The sequence below is a fragment of the Myotis daubentonii genome, chromosome 3 (genome assembly GCF_963259705.1).
Source record: "Myotis daubentonii chromosome 3, mMyoDau2.1, whole genome shotgun sequence".
Taxonomy (NCBI): Eukaryota; Metazoa; Chordata; class Mammalia; order Chiroptera; family Vespertilionidae; genus Myotis; species Myotis daubentonii.
The window spans coordinates 185084415-185096782 of record NC_081842.1 but is presented as its reverse complement, the minus strand read 5'-3'; the positions used below and the strand labels follow the sequence as shown (position 1 = coordinate 185096782).

The 12368-nt window shown below is 41.7% G+C and overlaps 1 protein-coding gene across 4 annotated transcripts in view; it reads right to left on the bottom strand.

Annotated features, from left to right (window-relative positions):
- FAF1 (Fas associated factor 1) overlaps positions 1–12368 on the bottom strand; it is a 399416-nt gene that overhangs the window by 247329 nt on the left and 139719 nt on the right. The gene's annotated exons all lie outside the window — the stretch shown is intronic.

Sequence of the window (12368 nt, the reverse complement as noted above, 5' to 3'; positions counted from 1 at the left end):
TTCTCTTTTATTAGATAGGATAGTACTTACAGGCCAAAACATTTATACCTAGGTTTATGTTTTCCTAATACAATAAGTCCTCACTTAAAGTTGTTCTGTAAATTTAAATAAAATGACATTTGCCCTAGGCCAATTGATATAAACATGAGTTAGGTTTCTATAGCAACTCAAAAACTTTATAATAACACAACATTGAACAAAAAGATGGTTATTTGTGAACATAGTGTACAGACTAAAGTATCTGTAGCCTTCTTCAAAAAAGAACCTAAACGAACTCTCAATAACCACTTTCTCTCTTTATCAACTCACCACTGCCCCTAAGTAAGTTTCCCTATCTGCAAAATGTGGGTAATCTACACTAATAAAAGACAAACATGCAAATTGACCGTACCTTCACTACGCCTTAAGCCATGCCCACCAGCCAATCAGTGCGACTATATGCAAATTAACCCAACCAAGATGGCGGCCAGCAGCCACGGAGCTGGGCGAGCAGGAGGCTTGGTTGCCCCAATGATGGAGGAAGCCAAGCCGCCACGGTGGCTCTGAGCTCCACACAAAGCAACAAAGTTTCAATTATAGACGGTAAATAAATCCCAGAATAAAAAAAAAAGAAAAAAAAGAAGAGGCTGAGAGCTTCCGTCACTGGAGGGGCTTGGCCAGCCTGAAAACAGCCCTCAGCCTCTCACCCAGGCTGGCCAGGCACCCCAGAGGCGACCCCCACCCTAAAGGGGGTGTGGCTGGCCTGCAAACAGCCATCAGCCCCTCACCCAGGCTGGCCAGGCACCCCAGTGGGGACCCCCACCCTGAAGGGGGTCTGACCAGCTGCAAACAGCCATCAGCACCTCACCCAGGCTGGCCAGGCACCCCAGCGGGACCCCCACCCTGATCCGAGACACCCTTTAGGGAAAACCAGCCGGCCCCCACCCGTGCACCAGGCCTCTATCCCATATAATAAAAGGGGAATATGCCAATTGACCCTAACAGCAGAAGGACTGGGAATGACTGGTCACTATGACACACACTGACCACCAGGGGGCAGATGCTCAATGCAGGAGCTGCCCTCTGGTGGTCAGTGCGCTCCCACAGGGGGAGCTCTGCTCAGCCACAAGTCAGGCTGATGGCTGCCAGCACAGTGGTGGTGGCAGGAGCCTCTCTCGCCTCCTCAGCAGCACTAAGGATGTCCAACTGCAGCTTAGGTCTGCTCCCTGCTGGTAAGTGGACATCCCCCGAGGGCTGCCAGAGGGATGTCAGACTGCCAGCTTGGGCCCGATTCCCCCAGGGAGCAGGCCTAAGCCAGCAGGTGGACATCCTCCAAGGGTCCCAGACTGCAAGAGGGCATAGGCCAGGCTGAGGGGACCTCCCCCCCTGAGTGCACAAATTTCTGTGCACTGGGCCTATAGTAATATCTATAATATCTATTTATTACTTATCATGAGGATTTATGTTATTAAATCATCATGTTAAGTAATAAATAAAGGGCTTGGCAAAAAGCCTGTCTTCATAAATGGTAATTGTTATATCACTGCCACTTACCATATACTTATAACTTCACACTTCCTTAGCATCCTTATTCTTATAACTATTACTATCTTCTATTTCCAAATTGTCTATAATTTGCACTTTGTCATCAACTATTACTATTAACAGCTCAAAATCCAGAACCCAGAAATGTTCTCCATTTGCTCCGATCTTCTATTCTTCTACCTTTCCTACTGTCTCTAAATCTGCTAGATAACTTCAACACTTAATCCTGGACTCTATCTCCCTGCTATGAACTGAGATGCATACTGAACAGACGTTTTACATTGAAATCCCAAGTGTATTTTGAGACAGTTTTTAGTAGGAAATAAAGGTGAAATGAGGACAGAGGGGTGGGACCTCTGTCTTTATGATAAAAAGAGAGGCCAGAGCCCTCTCTCTGCCATGTGAGAAAGAGAGCCAGGAAGGGAGCTCTCACCAGAAATCAAACCTTGCAGGACTTTCCATACTCAAGAACTGCGAGAAATACATGTCTGTATTTTAAGCTGTCCAGTCTATGTTATTTTGTTATAGCAGTTCAAGTTGACATTCTCCGTACCCTTTTTGGCCACCAGCCCTTTTTCAGTTTTACTTTTTAAAATTTTTCCTACTTGCTGTCTCTTTCTCCTCATACTTCTAATCATTCTTAACCCTCATAGTAAAGCTTTCTAAAAATGAGAGTAACTCCAATTCCTCATTTCTCACTTATCCCTTATAATTTACTACGATCTTATTCCCATCCTCTCTTTGTGCCAAAAATGACCTCAACAGAGTCATTAATTACTTACATGCCAAACTCAATGGTTTTAAAAATAATCATCTTCCTATTTGGAACACACAAAGCAGTTTTTGCACCTTATACATTTGAGAAAAAAACACAAGGTAGTAGTATAGACTTCTCAGGGGTGTGTAAGTTGTAGACATGACTTTAAATTACATATGGGACACACACCAGTGAAAAGTTCCATTGAAAACTAGGACATATCTATAATAATAAAGAGGGTAATATGCTAATTAGTCCAGGCAACCTTCCAGATGAAGCTGGGCTGCGAGGGAAGCCTGGGTCCCGGGTGCCAGAGGGAAGCCAGTGCCAGCAGCCAGGGGAAGGAAGGCCTACTCTTGCACGAATTTCGTGCATTGGGCCTCTAGTGCATTTATAAATAGAGATTTGTGAGTGACCTTACACGTTTGGAAATTGAAGCATTGACACTAGATGTCAGGGAGAAGGTACAGTAACAGGGACTACTACAAACAGAACTTTCAAGAACACCAACCTTTAGAGCAGATGAAGAAAAGAGGATCTTACTGAGAAATCAACCTGAGTGGCAGATAGATCATAATAAAAAAATGAGTGATGTCTAAGGAAAATTTCTGCAATGAGATGAATTAAGAAAAAGCCTAATGCCTTTAATGAATAGGTTATAAGCCCCTGGAGGACAGAACTTGTTTTTATCTAATAGGTAATCAATAAATCTTTGATGGACTGAATCTTTCCTAAAATAATATGAAACATGCATAATTAACAGTTTTTTCCCTTTCTAATTTTACTATGAGTTATAGTACAATTTAAAGCTGTACCATAGGGGTACTGCTTCACCTTTCAATTAATTTGTGAAATCTGATTTATTAAAAGTACTTTTAATACTTTTCAGATGTTATAAAGATTATGATTTAAGAATTTGCTCTTCAATTCTCAGAAAACTTGAAATTGTTTCTGCAAACATAATTTACTTTAAAATAATTCTAAGTATAATTCCATTATAGGGTGTTCATATCATAATTTTGTGGCTCTTGGCTTTTTTGTTTTCCAAAAAGATGTTGTAAATTCAAAATAAGACTCAATTACCAGGCACCCCCTAGTGGCAGTAAAATCAAGTTAAAAATTTTTTTTATAGTACATGGTTTAAGATACAATTCTCTCTATCAGTAGTTCTCACCAAACCTTGAGAATAAAATGATTTGTCAGTAGTTTAAAAGCCTGTTATTTATATCTACATTTTACTAAATGATTAATAATGTACTATAACTAAAAGTTAATTAACATACTAAAATTTCATGAATATTCTTAAAATAAGTGAAATAATGTAAATGCCTTTCAAATAGTATATAAAGATAAGTTATAAGACTTAAAAAAATCACATTCTAAAGTTGAGCCTCCAGAAAGGTAGGAATCTTTGGAATAAAGATTTGCATATTTCTGTCAAGAATTTGAAAGCTATAGAAGATGGAGAGTCAGATGGACACTTCAGAGTCAGTATTTACTGTTGATTTTGAACAATCTACAAAACTCTTTGTTTAAACACTTCAATTTCCTCATCTATAAAATAGAAGTATCATAATCGACCTGCATCCTTGCAGGGTTGTTATACAAATCAAGTAAGAGTTGAATAAAAAGGATTACTATTGGTATTTATTAGCATAAATAAGTCATTTGAATTATATTTCTTTGTAATTTCTGCTTTCACATTTCATGTACCACTCCTGTTTACTAAGTTTTTACAACCACCCAACTAAAAACAATGCTTCCCATTTTATAAACAAAACCAAAAAAATCCTTAGCCAAGCTAGGGCTGCAATCCAAAATTCTCATTATAGTGTGATGTTTTTTGTCTAGAGAAATAAGTTATAATCATACTAGTGGCCCAGTGCATGAAATTCGTGCACATTAAAAGGGAATTAATTAGAGGAAATATTTTAATATTGCTATTTGCCCTTTCTCTTTAATAGAAGTGTCAGAGATGAAAGAAAATTAGTAAAATGTATATGAAAATCTCCCTCCTGTCAGAGTCTGAGGCGCCCCGGGGGACCTAGAGTCAAGTCCTCGCCCACCACCTGCATGTGCTCCGAAAACACAGGAGACCCGGACCCGGCTGGCCCCACCCCCATTGGGTGAGACCCAGACCCGGCCAGCCCCACCCGTCAAGCCCCTCTGGGCAGGGGGCACAGCCTCAGGTCTCCTGGCCTGGGGCCAGGTAGGGGGCACAGTCTCAGGTCCCCTGTCAAGCCCTGCCAGGTGGGGGCGCAGCCTGAGGTCTCCCATCAAGCCCTCCTGGGTGGGGGGCATGGCCTGAAGTCCACCATCAAGCCCCATGGGACAGGGGGCACGGTCTGAGGTACCTCGCCCCAGCCAGGCGCCATGCAGTCTCAGGTCCCTGCTTTTCGGTCATGACATTACGGTGTCCCGGCTAATTTGCATATTAGTCTATTATACTAGAGGCCCAGTGCACAAAATTCATGCGCGGAGGCAGGGGATTCCCTCAGCCCAGCCTGAACCCACTCCAATCGGGGACTCCTCAGGTGATGTCCAACCACCGGTTGGACACCCCTTTCACAATCTGGGACTGCTGACTCCTAACCACTAACCTGCCTAATTGCCCCTAACCCCTCTGCCTGCCTGCCTGATCGCCCCTAACCTCTCTGCCTGCCTGCCTGCCTGCCTGATCGCCCCTAACTGTCTCTGCCTGCCTGCCTGGTCACCCCTAACCTCTCTGCCTGCCTGCCTGGTCACCCCTAACCTCTCTGCCTGCCTGCCTGATCGCCCCTAACTGCCCTCCCCTGCCGGCCTGATCTCACCCCCAACTGCCTCTGCCTGCCTGATCACCCCTAATTGCCCTTCCTTGCCGGCCTGATCTCGCCCCCAACTGCCCTCCTCTGCCATCCTGATCTCGCCCCCAACTTCCCTCCCCTGCCAGCCTGGTTGCCCCCAACTGCCCTCCCCGCCGGCCTGATCTTGCTCCCAACTGCCCTCCCCTGCACGCCTGATCTCGCCCCCAACTGTCCTCCTCTGCCAGCCAATTTGGTTCTGATTGGTCAGTTTCTATGCCAGTCAGTGTCAAAAGCTCTGCCTCCTAGGCAGCCATTGGCTCCACACAGTTGACCCAGATTTGGTTCTAACTGGTCAGTTTCTACGCCAGTCAGCATCTCTGGGCCTATTAATCAGGCCTGATCAGAAAGGCGGGGCTGATCAGCAGCCCAGTGGAGGCCTGGAGAGAATGGAGGTGTGGCTGTTGGCCAGGCTGGGAGAGAAAGAGAGGCAAGTTCTGATCAATGGCTGCCACAGAGGCTACAGATCAGACCCTGCCTCTCTCTCTACAGGCCTCTCTCTGGGCCTGATCCATAGCCCCCTAGACAGTCAGTGCTGGGTCGGGGCACCCGGTCTGGTCGAGCCTTCAGTTGTTACAACCCTGGCTCTTTATTATATAGATAGGATTACTTTAGTGATTTTGTTATAATAAATTTTAAGAGTGACACTATAATACCAATGCCATCTAGTCTGTTTAGAGAAACTGGTATTTTATAAAGAAAGAACCTAATGTTTGTCATTGCAGTGGAACTGGAATGCTAGAATATAACAGCAAGACTTCATCACAGTTCTGCATTGCAATTGATAGGCAGTTTATTATCCAACTTCCCTTCATGTCCCAACATCCATTGACTCATCTCAGAGAAATAAAACAATAAAACCAATTAAATATCAAACCAAACACTTAAATAAAATATACCGTTTTTTTTAAAAAATTCCAAATCTGGCCCTGCCCAAGTAGCTCAGTTGGTTGGAGTGTAGTTCCGTATACCGAAAGGTTGCAGATTCGATTTCCAGTTGCTAACATGATGGGCTATCCTATCTAATAATAGACAAACATGGTAATTAACCATACCTCCGCTATGCTTCCCATTGGCTAATCAGCAGGATATGCAAACTAAATGCCAACCAAGATGGCGGCCGGCAGCCACGCAGCTGAAGCGAACATGAGGCTTGCTTCCTCCAGTGATGGAGGAAGCCTAGGTTCCCCGCCTGCCGCGGCCCAGCTCTGAGCTCCGGATGCAACAATGTTGCAATTATAGAAGCTAAACAAACCCCAGATACCTGCTTTCAGCCAGCCGGCCTCGGAGCTGGAGCTGCAACGAAGTTTCAATTACAGAAGGTAAATAAATCCCAGAATAAAAAAAGGAAAGAAAAAAAGGAGAGACTGGGAGCTTCAGATGCAGGCTTGGCACGCCTGAAAACAGCCCTCAGCCCCTCATCCAGACTGGCCAGGCACCCCAGTGGGGACCCCCACCCTGAAGGGGGTGCGGGCAGCCTGAAAACAGCCATCAGCCCCTCATCCAGGCTGGCCAGACACCCCAGTAGGGACCCCTACCCTGATCCGGGACACACTTCAGGGCAAACCAGCCGGCCCCCACCCGTGCACCAGGCCTCTATCCTATATAGTAAAAGGGTAATATGCAAACTGACCCTAACAGCAGAAGGACTGGGAATGACTGGTCACTATGACACACAGTGACCACCAGGGAGGAGATGCTCAATGCAGGAGCTGCCCTCTGGTGGTCAGGTCATTCTCACAAGCCAGGCTGATGGCTACTAGTACAGCGGTGGTGGTGGGAGCCTCTCCTGCCTCGTCAGCAGTGCTAAGGATGTCCGACTGCAGTTTAGGCCTGCTCCCCGCTGGCAAGTGGACATCCCCCAAGGGCTGCCAGGCTGCCAAAGGGATGTCTGATTGCCATCTTAGGCCCAATCCCCCAGGAAGCGAGCCTAAGCCAGCAGGTGGTCATCCCCTGAGGAGTCCCAGACTGCGAGAGGGCACAGGCCGGGCTGAGGGACCCCCCTCCACCCCGCCCCCGAGTGCACAAATTTTTGTGCACCGGGCCTCTAGTATATATGTAAAACTCAATAGGGTACATATCTAGATTGCACCCATTCCGGGGTGGGGCATATATGGGAGACAACTAACTGATGTTTCACTCTCAGATCGTTTCTTTTTCTTTCTTTCTTTTTCTCTCTCTCCCCCTACCACTCTCTCCAAGATAAGATAAAACAAAGCACAACAAAAACATATCCTTGGGTGAGGTGTTTTCTTTTTTAATCCCAAATCTGATATTAAAAAATGGATGGGATAATAGTGCATAAACTTTCCTATTTTCCTCTACCAATTTCAGAGCTCTTCCATTCATTTGTCTATTCTCAAATATAACACTAAAAATCAAAATTACCTTTTGTTTTCTCCTTTTTAGACTATAAATTAGGTTATAAGTTATAAGTTTTCTATTAATTCACCAATTATAACAAAAATATCAAATTAAGTCATAAAGTTTATCACACAGCAATTTTATCCGTCTATCATATTTGGTAACATGATGGGCTGTATATATAACTCAATCAGAAATTGCTTTTGGACTTCTCTATACAGTTAAGATGCCAAAAAATATTTTTATTTAGTAAAACACAAAATTAAAATCACAAATTAAAAGTAATTATTATCATTAGCCTTTAAGATTCTGCATAAATTTTGTGTTTTTTTATTGTCTCCTCTGAAATCAGAATTTAAGGTATACATCACACACACGCAAAGATAATCTCTAGTTTTATAGAAAGATATATTAACACACTAAAATAAATACACCTTGACTTTTTAGTTATATTTTAATTAAATATTCATTAATATGACTTTTTCATTAGCAGGAAATTCTACATGCCCCTCCTCCCACCACCTGGCTATCCCAGTTTTTTATGTCTTTTGTTCCACTTTGAATTTTTCTGTCTTTCTTATTGTTCCAATTCAGGAAACAACATCATTATATCTTGGTAAAAATCTATAAAGTCAACTAGAAAAGACTACTTAAGTGCTATGTGAAGACACATTTTCCAACAAACATTACATTTCAGAGGCATTGTAGGCTCCTGCTTGCCTAGGGATTGAGTGATAGGCAATCAAACAAAGGTCAGCCAAATGGCAATGAACACTTCCATTAGCCCAGGAAGACTTTTTGATAAATCCATTTAACCACATTACTGGAAAGTAATAGATAATAATCAATAATATCTCTAATCTGCTATAATTATGTGGGTTACATATTGAATGACAGTGATTAATTACATTGTTAACTAACCTAGAACTACAAATACTGTTTGGCTATTTGTAATAGTATGCAAATTCAAACTCCCACTAGTATATCATTGAACATAGAGGATAAGGAGCAACCCAAGAAATCTTTAAATTCTTAACCTAAAACAAACTATTAACAGACTACCAAATACAATTACATTAGATTTAATTTCCTGCAGTTGAGTAATTTCTATTTCGTCTTTTTCCCCACACAGAGCTCCTAAAACCCTTGGAATTTTTTAAGTGATAAGAGTGATAAAGGTGAAAGGAGCAAGGAGTTTTTTGTTATTCATAATAATTCCCTTTCATCCACACCTGCGTTTGTTAATAAGGTGACTTTTAGAAAACCCTTCAGAATGGGGGTTAATAGGGGAACCAAACTTGTGATAAGATGCTATCTGCATCCCCCTCTTCCCCACCTATGAGGAGAGAAGAGGGGCAAGAGATTGAGTTAATCACTAATAGCCAATGGTTTAGTCAATCATGCCTATGTAATAAAGCCTCCCTAGAAAACCCCAGCTGAATGATTTGGTAGAGTTTGCTATTTATTTCTTCATCTGGCTGGTCATTTACATCCTTTAAAATATGCTTTTTTGTTTTGTTTTTTTGCCCAGCCAGTGTGGCTCAGTGGTAGAGTGTCAACCCATGAACAAGGAGGTCACAGATTTAAATTCCCGATCAGAGCACATGCTCAGTTTGTGAGCTCAACCCCCAGTAGGGGGTGTGCAGGAGGCAGCCAATCAATGATTATCTCTCATCATTGATGTTTCTCTCTCTCCCTCTTTCTAAAATCAATAAGCACACATGCATGCGCTTTTTAATAAATCAAAAATAGTGAGTAGAGAACATTTCTGAGTTTGGCGAGCTGTTCTAGCAAATTATCATACCCAAAAAGGAGGTTATGTGAACCTCCAATTATAGCCAGTTGGTCAAAAACACAGGTGACAACCTAGACTTGCAATTGCTGGCTGATGTGGGGGCCAGCCCTGTGGGACTGTGTGGGTGTTGAAGAACTGCCTGCTGTGTGAAACAAACAAAATAAATTTTGTGGCCAGAAGTGTTCTATGAGCAGTGCAGTAGAGAAAAACAGAAATGTTTTCCTTCCACTACATCAACACTAATAAAAGAGAAAAATGGTAATTGGCGTACGACGATACCCTTTTCATTGGCTAATCAGGGCTATATGCAAATTAACTGCCAACTAAGATTAGCAGTTAACTGCCAACAAGGTGGCGGTTAATTTGCATATGTAGGCACAATGCAGGGAGGCGAAAGGGAAAGCAGGAAGAAGCCCCCTGCCACTGACAGTGATCGGAAACCCAGGGGGGAGCTAAGAGCTGGGGGGCAGGGCAAAGGCGGCCCTGGGGCCGCCTTTGCCCTGCCCCCCAGCCATGATCGGAGAATCAGGTGCCTTTTCCGCCCTGGCCAGTGATAGCAGGAAGTAGGGGTGGAGCCAGCGATGGGAGCTGGGCACGGTCGAAGCTGGCAGTCCCAGGAGCTAGGGGTCCCTTGCCTGGGCCTAAAGCGAAGCCCACGATCGTGGGGCCGCTGCAGCTGCGGGTCCCCGCTGCCCGGGCCGGATGCCTCAGCCAGAGGCGTCAGGCCTGGGCAAGGGGCCGATCCTGCGATTGGAGGGTGATGGGGGTCAATGCCTGAGGGCTCCCAGTATGTGAGAGGGGGCAGGCTGGGCTGAGGGACACTCCCCCACACACACACCCAGTGCACGAATTTCGTGCACCGGGCCCCTAGTAAATAATAAAGACATTTGATAGATGGTGGTAAAAGTTTGACAATACTCAAAGTTTAGGGATACATGTCTCTCTACCACACAAAATCACCAAGTTTTATTAAAAAAGAAAATGTGTATAAATATTATAAAGATCTAAAACAACTTAAACATAGTTCTGGAATGAGACTCTACTCACAAAAATTATGACTCTAATACTAGCATAATTATTCACTTTAGATCAGTTTTGCTTCATCTGGCATAATAATACAATATATAATTAAACATTACAATAATTCTCTCATTCTATAATGTACTCAGTTTCACTGTGAAAACTGAAGAAAGAATGAGATCCTCTATTCCAAATAGAGAGAAAATCTTAATCAAAATTTTATATCAAAGAAAAGTGCAGGCCAATATCCTTGATGAACATACATACAAAAATTTACAACAAAATATTATCAAAATAGATTCAACAATACATTAAAAGGACTATACACCATGACCAAGTGGGATTTATCCCAAGGATGTAAGGATGGCTCAACATCTGTAAATCAATCAAGAGGATACATCACATTAACGAAATAAAGGATAAGAACCATATGATCACCTCAATAGATGCAGAAAAAGCATTTGACAAAATTCAAGCTCCTTTTATTATAAAACCTCTCAACAAAGTATAAAAGAAACACATCTCAACATAATAAACGCTCTATATGGCAAAGCCACACCTAATATATTCAATGGTGAATAGCTAAAAGCTTTTCCTCTAATATCAGAAACAAGACAAGGTTGCCCACTATCACCACTTCTACTCAAAACAGTTTTGAAAGTCCTGGCCACAGCAATCAGACAAAAAGACAAAAAATAAAATAAAAGGCATACAAACTGGAAAAGAGGAAGTAACACTCTCATTATTTGTCGATGAAGTGATACTATATAGAGAAAACCCTAAAGACTCCACAAAAAAATTAGTCAAACTAATAAATGAATTCAATAAAGTTTCAGAACACAGATACCTATTGCATTTCTATACAATAACAAACAATCAGAAGAAAACTATCTTATTTATAACCATAAAATAACTAAGAATAAATTTAACCAAAGAGGTGAAAGATCAGTACTCTGAAAACTATAAGACACTAAAGAAAGAAACTGAAGAGATACAAATAAATAAAAGGATATACCTTGCTCACAGATTGGGAGGATTAATATTGTTAAAATGTCCTTACTACCTAAACAAATATATACCAATATCCCTGTTAATATGCCAATGGCATTCTTCTCAGAATTAGAACTGATCCTAAAATTTATATGGAACCACAAAACACCCCAGTAGCCAAAGACATTTTGAAAAAGAACAAAGTGGGAAATATTAAACTCTCTGATATAAAACTATACTACAAAGCTAGAATAATTAAAATGGTATCATACTGGTATAAAAGCAAGTTTACAGATCAATGAAATATAGAATAGAAAGCCCAAAAATAAATCCTTGCTTAAATGGTCAAATAATCTACAACAAAGATGGCAAGTATATACGATTAAAGATTATCTCTTCAATAAGTAGTGTTGGAAAACCAGAACAGACACATGCAAAAAAATGAAATTGGGCCACTTTCTTGTACCATATTAAAAAAAGCAAACATAAAAACTCAAAATAGATTAAAGACTTAAATGTAAGACCTAAAACAATAAAACTCCTCGAAGCAAACATAGATAGTAATCTCCTTGACATCCATCTTAGCAGTATCTTTTTGGATATGTCTCCTCAAGCAAGAGTAACAAAAGAAAAGAATAAACAAAAGGGAACTGTATCAAAATATAAAAGCTTTGCAGCACAGCAAAGGAAAGCATCAACAAAATGAAAAGCCAGCCTGCTGAATGGGAGAAAAAATATTTGCAAATCATATATCTAATAAGGGGTTAATATCCAAAAGATATAAGCAACTCATACAACTAAACATCAAAAAAATAAACAATGTAATTTAAAAAATAGGCAGAGGATATGAATAGACATTTCTCTAAAGAGGACATACAAACAGCTAACAGACATATTAAAAAGATGCTCAACATCACTAATCATCAAGGCAATGCAAATTAAAACCACAGCAAGATATCTCATATCAGTCAGAATGGCTATCATTAATAAATCCACAAATAACAAATGCTGACGAGGATGTGGAAAAAAGGTAAGTGTCATACACTGGGTGGGACTGTAAATTACTGTGGTATGGAAA